The 17380-nt window shown below is 39.5% G+C and overlaps 1 protein-coding gene across 22 annotated transcripts in view; it reads left to right on the top strand.

Annotated features, from left to right (window-relative positions):
• Nucleotides 1-17380, top strand: part of tbl1x (transducin beta like 1 X-linked) — a 195495-nt gene that overhangs the window by 51140 nt on the left and 126975 nt on the right. For 12 of the 22 annotated variants that reach the window (XM_062975280.1, XM_016992369.2, XM_062975283.1 and 9 more), the window contains exon 2: nt 14570-14648. The exons of 1 other annotated variant lie outside the window; for it this stretch is intronic. The gene's annotated coding sequence lies outside the window, so the exon portion shown is untranslated. Of the gene's footprint in view, nt 1-6563; nt 6709-14569; nt 14649-17380 lie in introns of all 22 variants that reach the window. 9 more of the 22 variants (XM_062975274.1, XM_062975273.1, XM_062975271.1 and 6 more) reach the window with 1 other exon arrangement.

The following is a 17380-nucleotide window of genomic DNA, read 5'->3' as shown; positions in this document are numbered from 1 at the left end:
TAATTATGATATCTTCCCTTAATAAGTAGTACCTTTTAAACAATTCATTCTAGTTGGAGGATTACGCTTTTTAAAATATCAGAATTTCATAAAATAGCTTGAAGGTGTCAAGAGATTTGGATATTTTAGTCACTTAATTTCTTTTTATTTAAAATAGCTCTATAGAATGCTTTACAATTATGAAACAAGTGCCAAAATATTCTTGTATAAGTGGTGAATGGTAAAGGCAAGGATATAAAGGAAACCTGTCTTGACTTGCATGAATGAGAGATGATTTTCCTGCTTATTTTCACAATCAATACATTTTGGTGTTTTAAGGCAGCCTTTGCAATGTTAAATCTCCCCCCTCCCTTTTTGTGGCAGAAGAGAAATTGACACAGAAAGGAGCCAAGAACATCAGCTTGCATTGGAGTATTCCTTATTTTTATTTCTAGTTTTGTTTCCTGTATTGGGGGGAGGGAGATCAGAACATAGCTGCTCTCACGGTTCAACAAGAACTAACTTTTAGTGTGCATGTTTGATTGAACACTTGGCTTTTAGCCTTGTGCATGCTTACTTAAAACCCATTGAATTTAGTGAGATTGAGTGTCCTTTCAAACACATAGGATATAGGATCACACTGCACATTACATTTTTTGCAGGAGGTTCATTGTGGAGCTACTGTTGCAACCCAAGGCAGCGCGAGCACTCGCAAACCAGACCGGAGCCAATGTAACACACAAGCCGTTTATTGAAGCAGAATATATATATCTATGCGCAAGATCCAGCCCATTGACGCCAATGGGAGTGCTTCACAAGCACCCCTTCTTGTCATTTTTAGGGCTATTAGGATGAAAATGGCTAGACTTAATCTTATGAATAGTACAAATAATAATAACAATAATATTTTATGTCCTGATGAAGGTTGGAGTTAGGGAGAGAGGTGATGGGGTCTGTTGGCTTGGCAAAGCTTCCACAGAAGCCCAATAGTTTTATTATTAAAGGCAACAGCCAAATTATTATTATTAAATGAAATTAAGAAGGCAGATAACACAGAGAAAACTATAACAAAACAACAGAGAGAATGTGTGATGAGATTACAAAGGAAAGAAATTATTATGTATTGGTGGTACATTTATGTAGGTAGGTTTTTCTGAGAATGAGGCTTTGCTGTTTGCTGGAATTCTTATAATTATTAATAACAACAATGTTTTAAAAGTATTTTCTGAAAGAGGAAGGAGGAGAGAGAAGAGAAGAAGCCAAAGGCTTTAGTAAAGTCGCAGTTGCGGCTGGTGGGGACGAGAGAGAGGGCCTTCTCCGCTGTGGCCCCCCGCCTCTGAAACTCACTCCCGAGGGAGATTAGACAGGCCCCCACCCTCCTTGCCTTTCGAAAAAGCCTTAAAACCTGGCTTTTCCAGAGGGCCTTCGACGACTAATTTTTGGGGGTTGATTTGTCTGCCCATTTAATTTAATTAGAGAGTGTTCTGCCATGATTATTGATACCTTGCTGAATACTTCTGCCACGAAGCTACAGAAGCCCTCTATTTCGGCCTAGAACTGTTTTATCTCCTTGTTTTTAACATGTGATGTATGTATTGATTGTATGACTGCTTTTCATGTTTGATTTTACAATGTGTAATTTGTCACTGTTTTTATTATTGTTGTGAGCCGCCCCGAGTCCCCTTGGGGAGATGGGGTGGGATATAAGAATAAATTTATTATTATATTATTATAAAGGATAAAAAACTCAAAACTCAGAGCCACCCTAAAGGAAAGGCATACCCACCAAACGCTATACACCCATCTCCCTGTACTTTCCAACTCCCAGGACCAAAATTAAAAAATCAATAAAATAAACTAGGAATATCTAGGAAAATCAAAAAATAAAATTACATTCAGTGAGTCAAGCCAAAAGCTAAAGCTACAAGCGAGCAGCAAGCCAATCGGACTGAAGCACGTCTCTCTAGAGCCAGGATACAACTGAGCAGTGGAAGTGCTTGCCCCATTAAATAGACACAGCTTGCGTAAGACACGTCACAGCTTTCTTCTATTCCGATTGGCCCAACAGGCAAGGCTCACAGGGAAACCCCATGCGAGCACGCGGTAGCCTCTCCGTGCACTGCGTGATCCCAAATAGAACAGGTAGCCGCGGCTGGCGGCTGTGTGGTCCATTTCAGTCGAAAAAAACATGGCAGTGGAGCCCTTGTTGTTATGGGCATCCAAACAAGCCGAACAAGCCAAAGGTAGATGTCCAAAACGAATGCGTGCACAAGCCTAGTGCTCACACAGGACCTTAGGTGAACTGTCTACCACATAAGATTTTATTATCTGCCAACACATCTGTTGACTTTGTTGTTTTCTGTGATAGCTGTGGTAAAGGTAAATGGCAGCACAGGTTAACAATTTTAGGATTTAGCTGCATTTCATTTTTTCTAGACTTAGCCATCAACTAATGTTGAAAACCCAGATATATGTTAAAGAGCACTAGCCTGCAGGGGAAACACTCTTTCTCTGCTTCTACTACCAAACATTACTTTCTAGCCTGATTTCTCAAGCTTAAATGTCTGTTCTTTGAAATGAGAACTTGACTAATGCTTTTGGAATATTAGCTTGTCTGTTTGAGCATTGCAGTGATTTTCTCTTGGAATCATATTTCATATCACAATCATTTCTTCAGAGAGAAAGGAAATAAGCTATCGGCACTGCAGTCTGCCTCCCACTTCTCTGGGAGTATCTGAAATTAGACATGGAAAGAAATTATTTCCTACAGTTAAGTGTGGATTTGAGCTATTAAAAGAACATTGACCTTCTATGTGAATACAAGGCATAATTTTGTAATGTGCAGCTCATGTCCCCAGAGAGTGCTGAGAGCTTGGTATGCTCTCCAGGCCACACTGTGTGCTACTCTTCTTGTCAGGACAACATATTTTTTTAGGTTTTGTTGCAGCAATTTTCATCCCTTTACAGTCAACATCAAGTTAGACTACATGATGCTGTCTAAATGAATGGGAGAACAACACCTTTTTGGAAGCGACCTTGAGTTCCTTTTTGGGAAAGGGTGGCATATAAATTAATGAGACAAAAACAGATGAACACCCACTAAAATCAGCTAGAAAGAAATCTAGATATATGTTTGAAGGAGCTCAATTAATGATTTATTGAGACAAATGTTCGATTATGTTTGAAATTATTATTACTATGGCCTGTGCATACCTGTTTAAACATCCGAAATATCTGGAGCTGAAATATTTACTGGATAAAAAGAAGAAATGGGTGCACAAATGTTAAAGTTTTCTTTAGCTCTCTGGACATTTCCATAATTCAGTTTCACTGGATAATCTCAAAAATAAAGTATGAGAAGAGAAAGAGAAAAAGTCTGCCCACTATTTTCACAAAACGTACCACCATGCCTTAATTCTGTGGAATCCGGAAGTTTTCAGTTGGGCGGGGGGGGCTCACTGGAGCTCTCTGGAGAACTCTTACTCTTCTCCCTAAACTGTAAATCCTAGGACTGTATAACACAGCATTTTAGAAGCAAAGTGCTATAATTCTGTGGTGGAGTGGGCTTAAGCTCTGTATACCATATTACAAGTATACAGTAGTAGCATCATAGCAAATTTTTAAAAAATGAATAATTGAAGTTTTATTTTAACACTCCCTAAATGATTGGTGATGTGAAAATTGTATTTTTATAGCAGCAAGATACTAAACAACATATTTCCATCAACAACAATAGAACATGCCATATTTGTGATAGACTCCAATATGTTGCACCCAATGTGGTCTTGGTAATGTTGACATATAAAAAATCATGGTAGAGTACTGAACTGAGAATATACCAAACCAGGCATGGGTAAACCCAGGCTCACGGGCCAGATGCAACCCCTTGGACTCTTTCCTCCACCCCTCATCTGCCTCAGCCCTCCTCAGCAAGTGGACGCGGCAGGCCAGCTCATCCCCATGCTGAGAGGAGGGCTGAGGCAGAGACACACAGCTGCTGAGACCTTTCCAGAGAGATCTCAGCAGTCACGTGTCTTCTCAGCCTGGGGACATGTTGGGCCGCCACATCCCAGGCTGACAAGGCTGCTGGGGCAGGCTGCCCAGGGCTCCCTCGTGCTTGCCACAAGATGGAGGATCTCTAGAAGTGCTGCTGAGGAGAGGGGCATGAGCAGCTTCTTCCCTGAAACACGCTGTCTGCCCTCGTGCCTGCTTTCTCCCAATCAACCACTGCTTTTTTGCCAGCAGAAGGAGGACAAGCTGCAGGATAAGTTGGCTAGATAGACAAGCAAGGAGGAGGAGGAAGGTGGGAGATGGAGAGGAGCCCGAAAGATGCCTCAGCTGATACACCACACCTACAAAGCTACGCCTTCCTCATTCTCCATTGGCTCCCTTCCCTCTGTGAGCACCCCTCACATGTCACTGGGCACCACTGATCAGGAAGGCATGACCCCTCATGCCCATCATGGCAGAATGCCCCACCTTCTGCCCACCCCTTTCGGGATTTTGTATATTTTTTGCCTTCAATTGTTTGTCTCCTTTGCCTTTTAGAGTACAAAGAGCATCATTGCTTTTCTCGTTTTATCATTCCTCGACTCTCTTTTCTGGCTCTGTTTTGCAATGAGAGCATGCCCGATAGATAACCCCGCCCCCGCGCACCAACCTCCTTCAGCCTCCGCCCTTCCCCACCTACCCCCTTGCCCTGGCATGAGAACGCCATGGAAAAAAGTTCACCCATGTCTGCAGTAAACCATCTTACTATCTGATGGCCTAATCGGCCAGAAAGATGAAATTGGATTGCTTAACTGAAACTGTTTTTTTTTCAAGTGTTGCTCCTTGCAATTACATATGCAGCATTCCATTCTCACTAAAGGATATCTTGAGGAAATACTTCTTCTGGTGGTCAAGGCAAAGGAGTAGATTCCACCATGCCTACAAGACTAAAAAAATCCCTAGACCAGTTCTTAAAGGGAAGGGTGGCACAGTTTCTTTGAAACAGAAAATACTATAGCAAGTTCCATATAACTTCTTGTTAGTTATATATGTCAGAAATGCCACTCAGACCCATTCCTATATAGAACAATGTTTTATTATGCTTTACATTCCAAAGTCAAGAGTGTTTTTCATGAATTTAAATTCACTAAGTATTTTACCCCTCCCTTATCACCATTTACATCTAGCTGCTTTTATTCACATCACTTAAAAGTGTTAAGGTTTGTTGAGGAAGGGTTTTCTTTGGGAGGTGGAATATTCAAGAGATATGTTTACACACACTGATATGCAGTAGTATTCATCCAGGCCAAATCATACTTACTACACAGGATCTTATATCGGTGAAGCTTATATGAGGCCAATGTTGCCAGATTTTGGCTAAGGAACAAAGAACATTTTCTGCAATATCATGCCAAACCAATTAAATTGTAGGCGTAAACTTGCCAGGAAATATTTCAAGGCTCTCTTGATTCCACTCTTATGGCACAGTGGGGTGGGGTGCTCCAAAGCAGGCCAACCTCCAAACCTTGGAATGTGTAATTGACTTTAATTAAGGCTATCTTTTCATTCTTTAGTCTTTAAATATTCCATGGCTTAGTATTACATAATGGAATCAAATAATAATAGTTCATGAGTGTATAGTTTGGCATACAGTTTTACACATCTTGAACAATGAGAGATAACAAATATAGTATCTCTGAGAGTTCATTTTCCTAACTATCTTTAAAAAAGGGGTTTAAAAAAGAACATATAAAAGCATTTTTGCCAATCGGCACATACCTAGGTTATTTGAATCTGTAGCTAAAAGCTGTGCTTGGCAGATTTTTGTATGGTTGGGGAAGCAACATTGCTTTAAGACTTTTCAGATGTTATCACTTTTTTGAGTGAGTTCTTTAGACTAATGAATGCTGGTATTTCCTCATTCCCTAATTCCTATCTTAGTTCATTCTGAACAGTTGCACCATTTGCAGCAGCTGTCTAGCCATGCTGGGCCTGCCTATCCCAGAGGCAAAAGAAAGGTGTGGTAGTATGGTGTCAGGTCACTACTTAAAATGTGGGTGTAACCTTGCAAACAGACATCCAAAAGGATATTTTTTTTCCACCTTTGTTCCACTTCCAAAATGTGGAGGAACAGCTGAAAGAACATCTTTACGACTTCTGCCCTTTACATAACATCCTCATCCCTGTCAAAGTGCTGCTCTTTCAAAACTGGTTGTTGATAGTATAAATGGTTTATAGAATACGGAAGGTAAGCGGATATGACATTAGAGTAGGACAGCTTGAAGGTCATTATTAGTACAGATTGAGTGCCCTGTATCTGAAATTTGGATTTTGGATTTCATATTTTTGTTCTAGATTTTGGGATTACCTGTATTTACATATATGTGAGATGTCTAGGTGATGAGTTTAAGCATGAAATTCACTGATGTTTCATACATACCTTTTCCACATAGCCTGAAAGTAATTGTAAACAATATTTTTAAAAAGGTATTGTACTTGAAAAATCAGTCACTTTCACGGTCATGTCCTTTCAGACCTGAGGACTAACTTTGTGTGATGATATTGACTGAATGATTTTATTTACTTTGTTTTAGGAGCCTCCGGTGGCTCAGTGTGTTAAAGCGCTGAGCTGCTGAACTTGCAGACCGAAAGGTCCCAGGTTCAAATCCGGGGAGCGGAGTGAGCGCCAGCTGTTAGCTCCAGCTTCTGCCAACCTAGCAGTTCGAAAACATGCAAAATGTGAGTAGATCGATAGGTACTGCTCCGGCGGGAAGGTAACGGCGTTCCATGCAGTCATGCTGGCCACATGACCTTGGAGGTGTCTATGGACGACGCCGGCGCTTCGGCTTAGAAATGGAGATGAGCACTAACCCCCAGAGTTGGATACGACTGGACTTAACGTCAGGGGAAAACCTTTACCTTTTACCTTTATATCCCACCCTCTCTCTCCCATTGAGGGACTCTGAGCAGCTAACAGTTGGCACCAACCTGATGCCATTCAACATAAAACACTATCAAATTTAATATACATGACATAATACATAAAAAATGTCAACTAAAACAACAGAACATGATAAACCAGCATTAATACCCGCTATATTAAAAACCGCCTCCATCTCATTGCCATAGTTACAGTCCATTGCCATTATCAAAATCCATTGCCATTAAACCCAGTTAACCATTGTCTTCCCCAAAAGCCTCTTTCCAAAGAAAAGTTTTTATTTGTTTTCTAAAGGACAACAGAGAGGGGGCCCTTCTGATGTCATATAATGATGTGTATACTCCTAGTCCCCGAGTATTGGAACTTGATCTCTGGAAAGAAATTGAAATATGAAACCCTGGAGAGTTTGTGATAATAATCAAGTTAAACCACTGCTCTTCCATAGTGTAAGAGAGTTCGATATATTCCCTGTTTTTCTGATCTTGGTGCATTGGCTCATAGAGCTGGATTTGGGCATAGTTACCTATAGATATGTATTCACCGAGGTACACCTTCCTCGCATATGGAACAGTTTTAAGAATATGACTTTGAAAATGTCAGTTTTACAGCGTTGAAGTTATTTCATTTCTGTAACACTGAGTTAATAATTACTTTCGTTGTTATGTATTTGAACATCTAAGGATGGAAAATGTTATATAATCACCCACCGTAGACATAAAAATGTTTTGCCCATCTTTGAAACAAATGATTTCTCTGTCCGATTCAGTTAACTGAAGCAGATATATACTGATGAAATAAACTATGTATTTCTTATTTTTATTTAAGAAATTTATACCTTGCTTTGCCTCACTTAAAGGCCCAAGGCAGCTTACAGTGGATAAAAACATGCATAATAAATGTTAAAACCAAATATTAATAGTTGTTTTCATACATCCTAAAACATACATATAAATAACTGTCAAAGGTCAGACGCCAACTGAGAGCAAAATATAGTTAATTTAAGTAACAACTCAAAAATAGCTCGGTAAATTATCAGACGCTTAAAACACTTAATCTTCAGTGTTATTAAGCAGTCAAAACAGAAAAAAATGCCAAAAACATGAACTGGCATATAGTCCGGATTAACCAGAGATATAATCCGGAGTTAACATAAAGTACTTAGACTCAGCCCAAAGACACAAAACGGGCTAAAAATGGCAAAACAAACAAAGGTAAATTACCGCAAAGCCCCAAAACCTTCCCCAAAACCCAGGAGTACAGCAGCGATTCCAAACTGAGGCAAAAACCCAAATCGGGTTAAAAGCTCTTCACCGAAAGCGGCACAAACAAACAAAACTGGAAAACGCTGAGGAGTTAGCGGCAAGCCGCTGCAGAGACAGAAGCCAGACCAGGAGCCAAAGGAGCGTAGCGTTGTAGCGAAGTCAAGCCAGTCCGAAGTCGGGATAAGGGAACAGAGTCAGGGTCAGGAACGAAGCCAGCAGTCAGCAACGGTAGACAGCCACGGAGATGAGAACGATGCCAAGCCAAGTTTGGGAGCGAAGAGATAAGCCAAGTCGAGATTCACTCCAAGGTCCAAAGGGTGAAGTCGTCACAAGAAGGTCCACGTCAAAGGATGGCACAAAGAGCCAAGACAACGAAGGTGAACAGCAGCTAATGCAAAATAGTAATAACAGTGCAGTCCAGGAAAACCCACACAATTCCAGCCCTCCGTTGAAGAATAACCCGGAGCATACTTACATCTGTTGCAAAGTCCCAGTCCAGTCTTCAGAATCACGTACAGGAAACCCAATGGCGCCCAGCAACACCTTGCCACACACAAAGAATAGTGGCCAAAAATCCCCAATTTATTTAGGTTTCCTTGGGCGTCCAAACTTCCAACGCCCTAGGGTCAGGTGTCCCAAGTTCCTCATCTGAATCTGAGCTCCAAACAGCCAACGCCCTAGGATCAGGCGTCCCAAACTCCTCATCAGAATCAACATCATCCTGCCCACACCCAACTCTGTCCACACCTGTGGAACTACCCTCATTCCTCCAGGCAGACCATGTGGGATCTGCTTCTGAAGATACCCAAGCCTCTCCAGCATCTACAGCAGGGGTCCTCAAACTTTTGAAGCAGAGGGCCGGTCCACTATCCTTCAGACTGTTGAGGGGCCGAATTATCATTTGGAAAAAAAATACAAACAAATTCCTATGCATACTGCACATGTCTTATTTGTAGTGCAACAACAACAACAACAACGAAAGAACAATACAATATTTAAAAATGAAAACAATTTTAACCAGCATAAACCTATCAGGATTTCAATGGAAAGTGTGGACCTGCTACTGGCCAATGAGATAGTCAAGTTAATTAGGATTGTTGTTGTTGTTGTGTGCCTTCAAGTCATTTCAGACTTTGGCCGAGCCTAAGTCTAAAATTAATTATTTATTTACTGCATTTATTTACTACATTTATATCCCACCCTTCTCACCCAGAAGGGGACTCAAAGCAGCTGTATGTACATACAATATATTATATTATTAGCATAGCACAATATTAGCATTATATATTACTATATTGAACTATACCACTATACTATTATATAATATGTAATATATAACATATAATTAATATTATTATATGGTATTATTATTAGTATTATATTGTATAACATAATATTATTATCCATATTATATGTATATACAATATATTATATTATTAAAACTGATATAAAAATATTATATTATAAAACTGAGGGCGGGGGCCAGGTAAATGACCTTGGAGGGCCGCATCCGGCCCCCGGGCCTTAGTTTGGGGACCCCTGATCTACAGCATCCATGGACCCAGATTCCTCCCCAAGATCCTCCGGAGCCCATGCCCAATCTATGCCAACTTCCTCTGTCACCACCGGTTCCTCAGCATCCATTTCCAGCTCAAGATCCCCTCCCAAGTCCCCACATGAATCCTCCTCGGAAGATTCCCCATCAATCTCCCTGATTCTCTTCCTGTGTAAATCTTCCAGCGAGCCCTCCTCGCGAGGGTTCTTCCTTCCTCCCGATCTCTCCATTTTCACTCACAGCCTCAGAAGACTCATTCACAACACTAACACTATAAACACTATAATAAAACTTTAAAACCACCCCTAAATACAATCATACAGTCCAAATTCTTCCTTAACTTTATAAGTCCTGAGTTCAGTCAAAGGCTTCCTTAAAAAGATAGGTTTTTAGGCTTCTCCTAAACTCCAACAGAGAGGGACTGCTATAATTTGCCCTGGGAGGGGATTTCAAAGGAGGGATGCCACTCCTGAAAAGGGCATATCTCTGGAAAACTTTAACCTGAGCGAATCATGGAATTTAGTCAACACCAACCTTTCCCCACTAGATCTAAGAGTTCTTGCTGACATGTATTGTGGGACCTGCTATCGCAAGTAGTCTGAGCCGATGTCGATGGATTTTAGTTATCTGTGCAATTACATAAGTATAACCCTTAAATTAACAAGCATAGCACACAAGTTTGCCAATAAGTATTTAAGCTGAGAAGGCCCTCTCTCATGTATTGGTGCCACTGTTGGAACATGGCCCTTTTCCCAGCACATCTTAATTCTTTGGAAAGAGGCATTTTTTCAAGGTTTGAGTTTCCAAACTGCTATGGGCTTAAAATGTTAACAGAAGTATCTTGAATTCAGGCTAGAACTATTTTGGCCATCTGTGCAATTCTTTTAAGACTGGCACACTATGCTTTTTCTGTGGTACTGCGATCAGTTGAGCTGCTGCATTTTACACTAGCTGCGCCTTTCAAATCTTCTTCAAGGGTAGCCCCATACAGAGCACATTAACTTGGAGTTTATAGTGCATGGACCATTGTGGGAAGGTTATCTCTGTCTAGGAAATTAATTTCTCAATACGTTAATTTCATAGGAAAAATACATGGCTACATTCATTTAAATCAGTACATTTGATGTTTAGGTTGAACAGAAAGTTGTTATGTATTTTCATGAATTTTGACAGCTGGGTGCTTTTGAACCTTTCCCTCCCGTGATGTCTACTTTTTAAAGGGGCTTTTTGTAGGTCAGGACACAGGACCTGGAGTCCTCCCTGCTTCTCTTTCCTCCTCCAAATTTCTAACAGTGGTGGAGCAAGAGCTCCTTGAGAAACAGGAACTGGATGTGTAACTAGACCACTTTCCTGTCTATTGAATACTCATTGTTTATATGCAAAGATGGAAATTCAAAAAACAAACAAATCAAACAACCCCCAAGTATTTTAGATAAGTAGTACTGAACCTGTAACAATCTATTGAGGCCACAACATTGTATTTGTTTTCTATATACAAATGGAATGTGAGTATCCTCTGGCAATGGGCTTTGTGGAATACTCTTCCTTCTAGAGCAGAAATATTTGTGTGGACATGGGGCATTTATATATACAGCAGCATTGACCTAATTGTAATCAGAAAATTCCTCAGATTAAGGTACCCAGATGCAGTTTAATATTAATGAACCAATTTTAAAAGTTGATTATTTATTTTAGTGGAAGCTTAATATCACTTTCTCGTTGTTTCTCTCCAGTGAACCAGGCACATATAGATTGGCAAGTGTGTACAAATATTGGTTGAACCAAAACAACCCAAGAATCATAAAAAATATTACACCCTAGTCTAAGCTGTTTTATGATTCCAGCTTGTATAAGCACATCAAACCATAATTTACTATAGTAATATATTTGTGCCAGGGTAAATAAATGATTTAGATACTTGCATTACTGGCAAATGGGGAAAAAGGAATGCACAGTCTGTTTGTACTGTGACAGCCCATTCATATTTGTGTTTTTAGTAAGCTAGGCTTAAAGAGAAATAAAGCCACTGATTAAGTTTCAGCCATCTTCAAAGCACCTGCCATGAAGTACTGTACTGAGGAAAGCAGGGAGGTTTGCAGACCACAGTGAGAAGCTAGGGCTTGTATTTCAGTTGTACGCTATCCTGTCATAAAGTGGCAGGAGCACATTTTTCTGGTATTAATAGTAACCATTGTCATCGAAAGCAGTTGGCGACCACTCTTGTCGGGGAAAGCAGCTGTTCGCAGTGAACGTTAAGAGTAGGAAAATGATGATTTAACAGAACTACTGAGTTGTCCTCCCTTCCAAAACAAAATTGAATCCACACAACTCCATGCTTGAGCCTGTACAGTTTATTCCTAGTGCTTTTTGTTATCAAAAAACTGTATCCACATGGAATCCATTTATGAGGGCTATCCAGAAAGTAGGCTACGTTTTGGATTTTAAAAAGGACAAAGTATACGATAAATCATTTACCATATGCAGCTGAAAGACACATCTCAAAACTACAATCTCATGTAATCCCCATTTAAATTTAGCTGCGTTTCTTATAGAGAAATGAGTTTGAAAAGTACTGCACCAGTAAATTTGCCGCCTCTCTCCTCCGTTTCCAACAATGGGGGCGTAGCTGGCAGCGCAGCGTTTTAGCTAAGCTGCAGGAAGGGAGAAGGGGGAAGAGCTGACGACACAAGCAGCAAATTTACTGGTGCAGTACTTTTCAAACTCATTTCTCTATAAGAAACGTGGCTAAATTTAAATGGGGATTACATGAGATTGTAGTTTTGGGATGTGTCTTTCAGCTGCATATGGTAAATGATTTATAGTATACTTTGTCCTTTTTAAAATCCAAAACGTAGTCTACTTTCTGGATAGCCCTCGTACATAACAGTCAAAGACCAATAGCATATGGGACAGATCTGTTATTCAGACCAACCAATTTTTTTCAAAGCTGTCATAGATAGCTATGTCGTGTGACACACACAGTGTAAGGTTGCAAATTTTTATAGTGATTGATAAAGATGTCTTGTTGAAGCGTGTTAAAGTGATGTAACCATAGTCTACTTCTGAATCTCATGGCTATTTTATTGTTTATTTCAATCATTTATGTCCCACCTTTCTCCCAATAATGGGACTTAATAACATATTAAGGCAGCTAACAACATATTTAAAAAACAATTACTAAATTCTGAATTTTGCATTTCAAGCTAAATTTAGAAGAGACGTTATGCAACAATGATCCCGAATCCTGTATTTGCAATTATAGGGAAGCAAATAAAATATTTATGGTTATTTCAATCGAAAATAAGCTTTATCAAGTAGGTGATGAATGTTAAAAAGCTAGATAACTCAAATTTTCTTTTTGAAGATTTGATATAGTTTGTGGAATTTATATTGCTGTAACTAGAATTTCTCACAAATCTATCACATATGAAACATGAGATTAATCTAATGTGAATAAAGATTTGTAGATAAAATGTAAACTAGTAAAGGTATATATAGAATAAAAACCCATATAATTAAGGATCAAAATGCCATCTATTATCAGTCCTTCGCAGTCGTTATGATTTTGCTCTTTATGAGGGAGTTGTTGAAGATATGCGTGCAAAGTTGGTTAAATTTAATTTTGTATCTGCTCAATGCTTCTTTCTGTTTGCGTATGATTTTTTTAAAAAGTTACAAGGAAACATTAACATTTCTTCCCACTCATCTGATCTCCTCTGTTCATGTGCAAAAATTAGAAATGCAAAAATGAGAAATTTTAAATTCAATGAAAAATTATTTTTTTGGAAGCTAGAAATTCCTTAATTCTGCATGTGAAAAGGGGTAGCCTGTAACTACCCTGATTTATAGAAGGGGTAGCCTGTAACTACCCTGATTTATAAAGTCAGTTGCAATTCATTGCTGTCACCTCACTTTTTCAACTTCTTTAAAAATGTCCCAGTTTCCCTTTCTTCCTATCACTGTCCCCATCTTACTTCAGTTACTGCAATCTGAGTTCAAAGCACACAAGTACAGTAGAGTCTTTCTTATCCAACACTCATCCAACGTTCTGGTTTATCCAACGCATTTTTATAGTCAATGTTTTCAATGCATTGTGATATTTTGGTGCTAAATTCAGTAATTACTACATAGCATTAATGTGTAATGAATTCCTTTTCCTGTCAGATTTGTTGTATAACATGATGTTTTGGTGCTTAATTTGTAAAATCATAACCTATTTTGATGTTTAATAGGCTTTTCCTTAATCTCTCCTTATTATCCAACATATTTGCTTATCTAAAGTTCTGCCGGCCCGTTTATGTTGGATAAGTCAGACTCTACTGTAGTTTGTATTCAGTTAACTCAGCAGTGGTGAAAGGAGAAGAGTAGCCGAAATCCTGCCCTTCTCAGTAGATTAAGGGCACATTGCTGCAGCTTCTCCTAGCCTTTGTATTCTTCCTCATTAATATTTTTTCCATCTTGATCACACTCTGATGTTGCTTAACCACATATGTCCTGATACTATAGGCTCTCCTTCAGAGAAAGGGATTGGCAAACCACCTCAGAGTGTTAATTGCCTTAAAATTAAACTCATGGGCTTCTACAATTTGACAAGAGATTTGATGAAGGCACATACAGAAATATACACATGGAAATGTGTGATTCATATTCAAACATTTTGAGGCATCCACCATAGATAATTTTTCATACAATTTGCTATGTGCTTAGAAAAAAAATGGATTTAAGTAAGATTGAGAGGTATATATGCCTAGAAACAGCCCAAAAGGATTCTCTGTTTTTTTGTCTCAATAGTCTTTGATTAATTAAGGGTGGATTTTATAAAACTTGGTTTTGTTTTCACAGGGTTCCTAAAAATAGAAAACTGGCCTGAAGTGAAATTAGGGGAAGCTGAGAATTTGGCAGCATTCCCCCGTCTCCCAGAGTAAGTAAATTATTGAATTTATATCTCGATTGCATAATTACAACAGAAATGATAGGTTAGAAGCAATGAAGCTTAAAACTCTTTAACATTATTGTTATATGCACAATGTCTTCTGTGCTTGATCATGTTTAAACTATTAGTCTTCCTCACTGGGAATTATCAAGTGAGTTTCAAGTTTAATGAAATGGAGCTTTGGTATTTTATTTCTTTAGTATAATTTCTAGACCACTTGTCATAAAATAAAGCCTGAGTGGTATGTAGCATTAAACATCTGTGGCCTTGAACAACAAACAACAGCATTATATAAAAGCCAGAATCAAAAGCTAGGGATTGTCTGGGTAATCAAATGTTTCTTAAGTAGGCACCTAAAATACTGACAGAATAATTCCCTCTGTATTATAATGGAGAGTGATTCCAAATTGCATGCCTATGAGCTGTACAAGCTCTTGTTTTCCAAATGGTGCCAATAGTATGTAAACTGTGAGTTAAAACTAATGTTAAAGTGTGGTTAAATGGGACTGTGGGAGAACCTTGTGTGGACACTAAACCAGGATTGCAAACTAGGATAAAAAGGGACTAAAGACACTAGATTTTATTTGATTTTTAGATGCTAGGCAAGATCAGCTCTAGTTAGTATTTGAATGTGAGGCCGCCAGGTAGTGCAGGCTATAGATGACGGAACTGAAACAGAGGAAGGAACTGGCAAACAACCTCTGAGTATTCCTTGCCTAAGGAAAAACCCGTGAAATTCACAGGGTCACCATAACATAGCAGAAAACTGAAATGCACATACAACTATAAAAAACATATGCCCTGTGTAAATTGTGGAATATTTTCTGATCTACCATTATAATTCCTACGTGGAATAATGATTGAACCAGACTAAATCCACCATTATTTACCATCTGTGGAAGCTCCATTTCAAATCCCTATCTTGGCTGTTCATTTGGCTCACATAGTAACACAAAAGTGGCTTTTCAGTCTTCCTAAGAGTATTGCTGTCATCAGTATCCCCACTAGTTCCATATCTTTTTAGTCTCTGTTCCTTTTGGCTCTTATGCTCTACATCCTATAACTCTGATAGTTGTGACCAGATGAAAACAGATTCATTGTATGAAAAAGGACTATATTCCCATTATCTCATCCCAGGTTTATTCTAAAGTTGGTACAGAGTCTCCTTTATCTGAAATTCCTCTTTCTTTCTTCCTTCCTTCCTTTCTTTCTTTCTTTCTTTCTTTCTTTCTTTCTTTCTTTCTTTCTTTCTTTCTTTCTTTCTTTCTTTGACTATAGGAGATCTCTAGGGAGATGTAGAATAAATGAGCAAGAGTACTGCAGGATTCACTTTTTTGTGCATGACTTCTAGTCCAGGAGCTGCTTCACAATTGGCAGAGAGAAATGCAGGATTGATGACATGGCTAGAGAAGGAGAAGCTGAAGGAAAAGAATGAGGTGTCAAGAGGGCAATGAGGCCCAGCTTTCCTTCATGCATCATATACGAGAACTTCCCTTAGGTGGCTGGCTAGGAGAGAGGAGCTTCAGGCCACACTTATTTGCCCCAGCAGACCTGAGGCACAGGAAAAGGCACAAAGGCAATGGCGGTTCCTTTTGTTGCACAACGTTTCATGACAGCAAAGATGATAACAAAATAGAGAACTACTCCTACTCTTGTTCCTCATCTTTAGTGTTGGCCAGCTTCAAATTTTCTTCCAGTTTCTCTGGCCTGGTGGCAAGGCTCCGATGGGCAAGAGGGGTCAGGAAGCCCAACTTAAACTTCTCCTCGCCCACCTCCTTTTTTGATGTAATTGCCTCACCTTTGCCTTCACAGTGCATGGAAAGTGGTGTGGACCGCCCGCTCTAATCTAGGTCTTATACAGGATGGAGATCTAACAGCAAAAAGTTTCAGGTTTTGGAGGTTTTCAGATTGCAGAATTCCGAATAAGGGAAACTGAATATGTTGTAAGAATAATTGAACTCTTTGCCTTATGTCATGTTCTATATAACTATTAGAACTGAGATTCACCACAGGAGTAGAAAAGCATATTCAAAGGAAGAAGATACCGGCAATGGGCCAACCAGAAATTAGTCAATGTGTCATTTTGTGCCTGCGCAGCTTATGTCAGTTTCTCCAAGTTCAATTAGTGAGGCTTATTCCAAGGTAATTGTACATACATGTCAATATTAGTTTTATTAGTTTTATTTATTCAAGTACACATTGAATATCCCTTATCCAAAATGTTTGGGACCAAAACTATTCTGGATTGTGGATTTTATAATATCTTGGAATACATACATACATAAGGTGTTATGATTGAGCCTCATGGCTCTGTTACTGACAGACGTGGGCGTAAGACTCCTCGAGAGTCAGATACTCTCGAGGAGCGAGAGAGAAAAAGACTGCGAGACATATTTGCAGCACCATCTGACGAGGAGTCTTTCGAAGGGTTTACGGAGAGAATGGAGGAGGGGCTGGTTAGCTCAGAGGAGGATGAGATGGATTGGACTCGGGTAAGGGAGGAAGTGGGTGCCACTGGCCATGATGGGACAGAAGATGAATGGGGACCTTCAGGATTAGACCCATGGTTTAGCTGGAGGGATGGGACGGGATCCACAGCTGGAGATGCTGTTGGGCGTAGTCAGAGGTGTTCCAGCTCTGACGAGGAAAGTGATGAGGAAACGCCCGGGTTAAGGAGGACAGCTGACAGTGATGAAGATTTGTAACTGGCATAAAATGGG

Source organism: Anolis carolinensis, chromosome 3 (genome assembly GCF_035594765.1).
Source record: "Anolis carolinensis isolate JA03-04 chromosome 3, rAnoCar3.1.pri, whole genome shotgun sequence".
In the NCBI taxonomy this organism is placed as follows: Eukaryota; Metazoa; Chordata; class Lepidosauria; order Squamata; family Dactyloidae; genus Anolis; species Anolis carolinensis.
The sequence above is the reverse complement of the archived record's forward strand: the minus strand, read 5'-3'. Positions and strand labels throughout refer to the sequence as shown.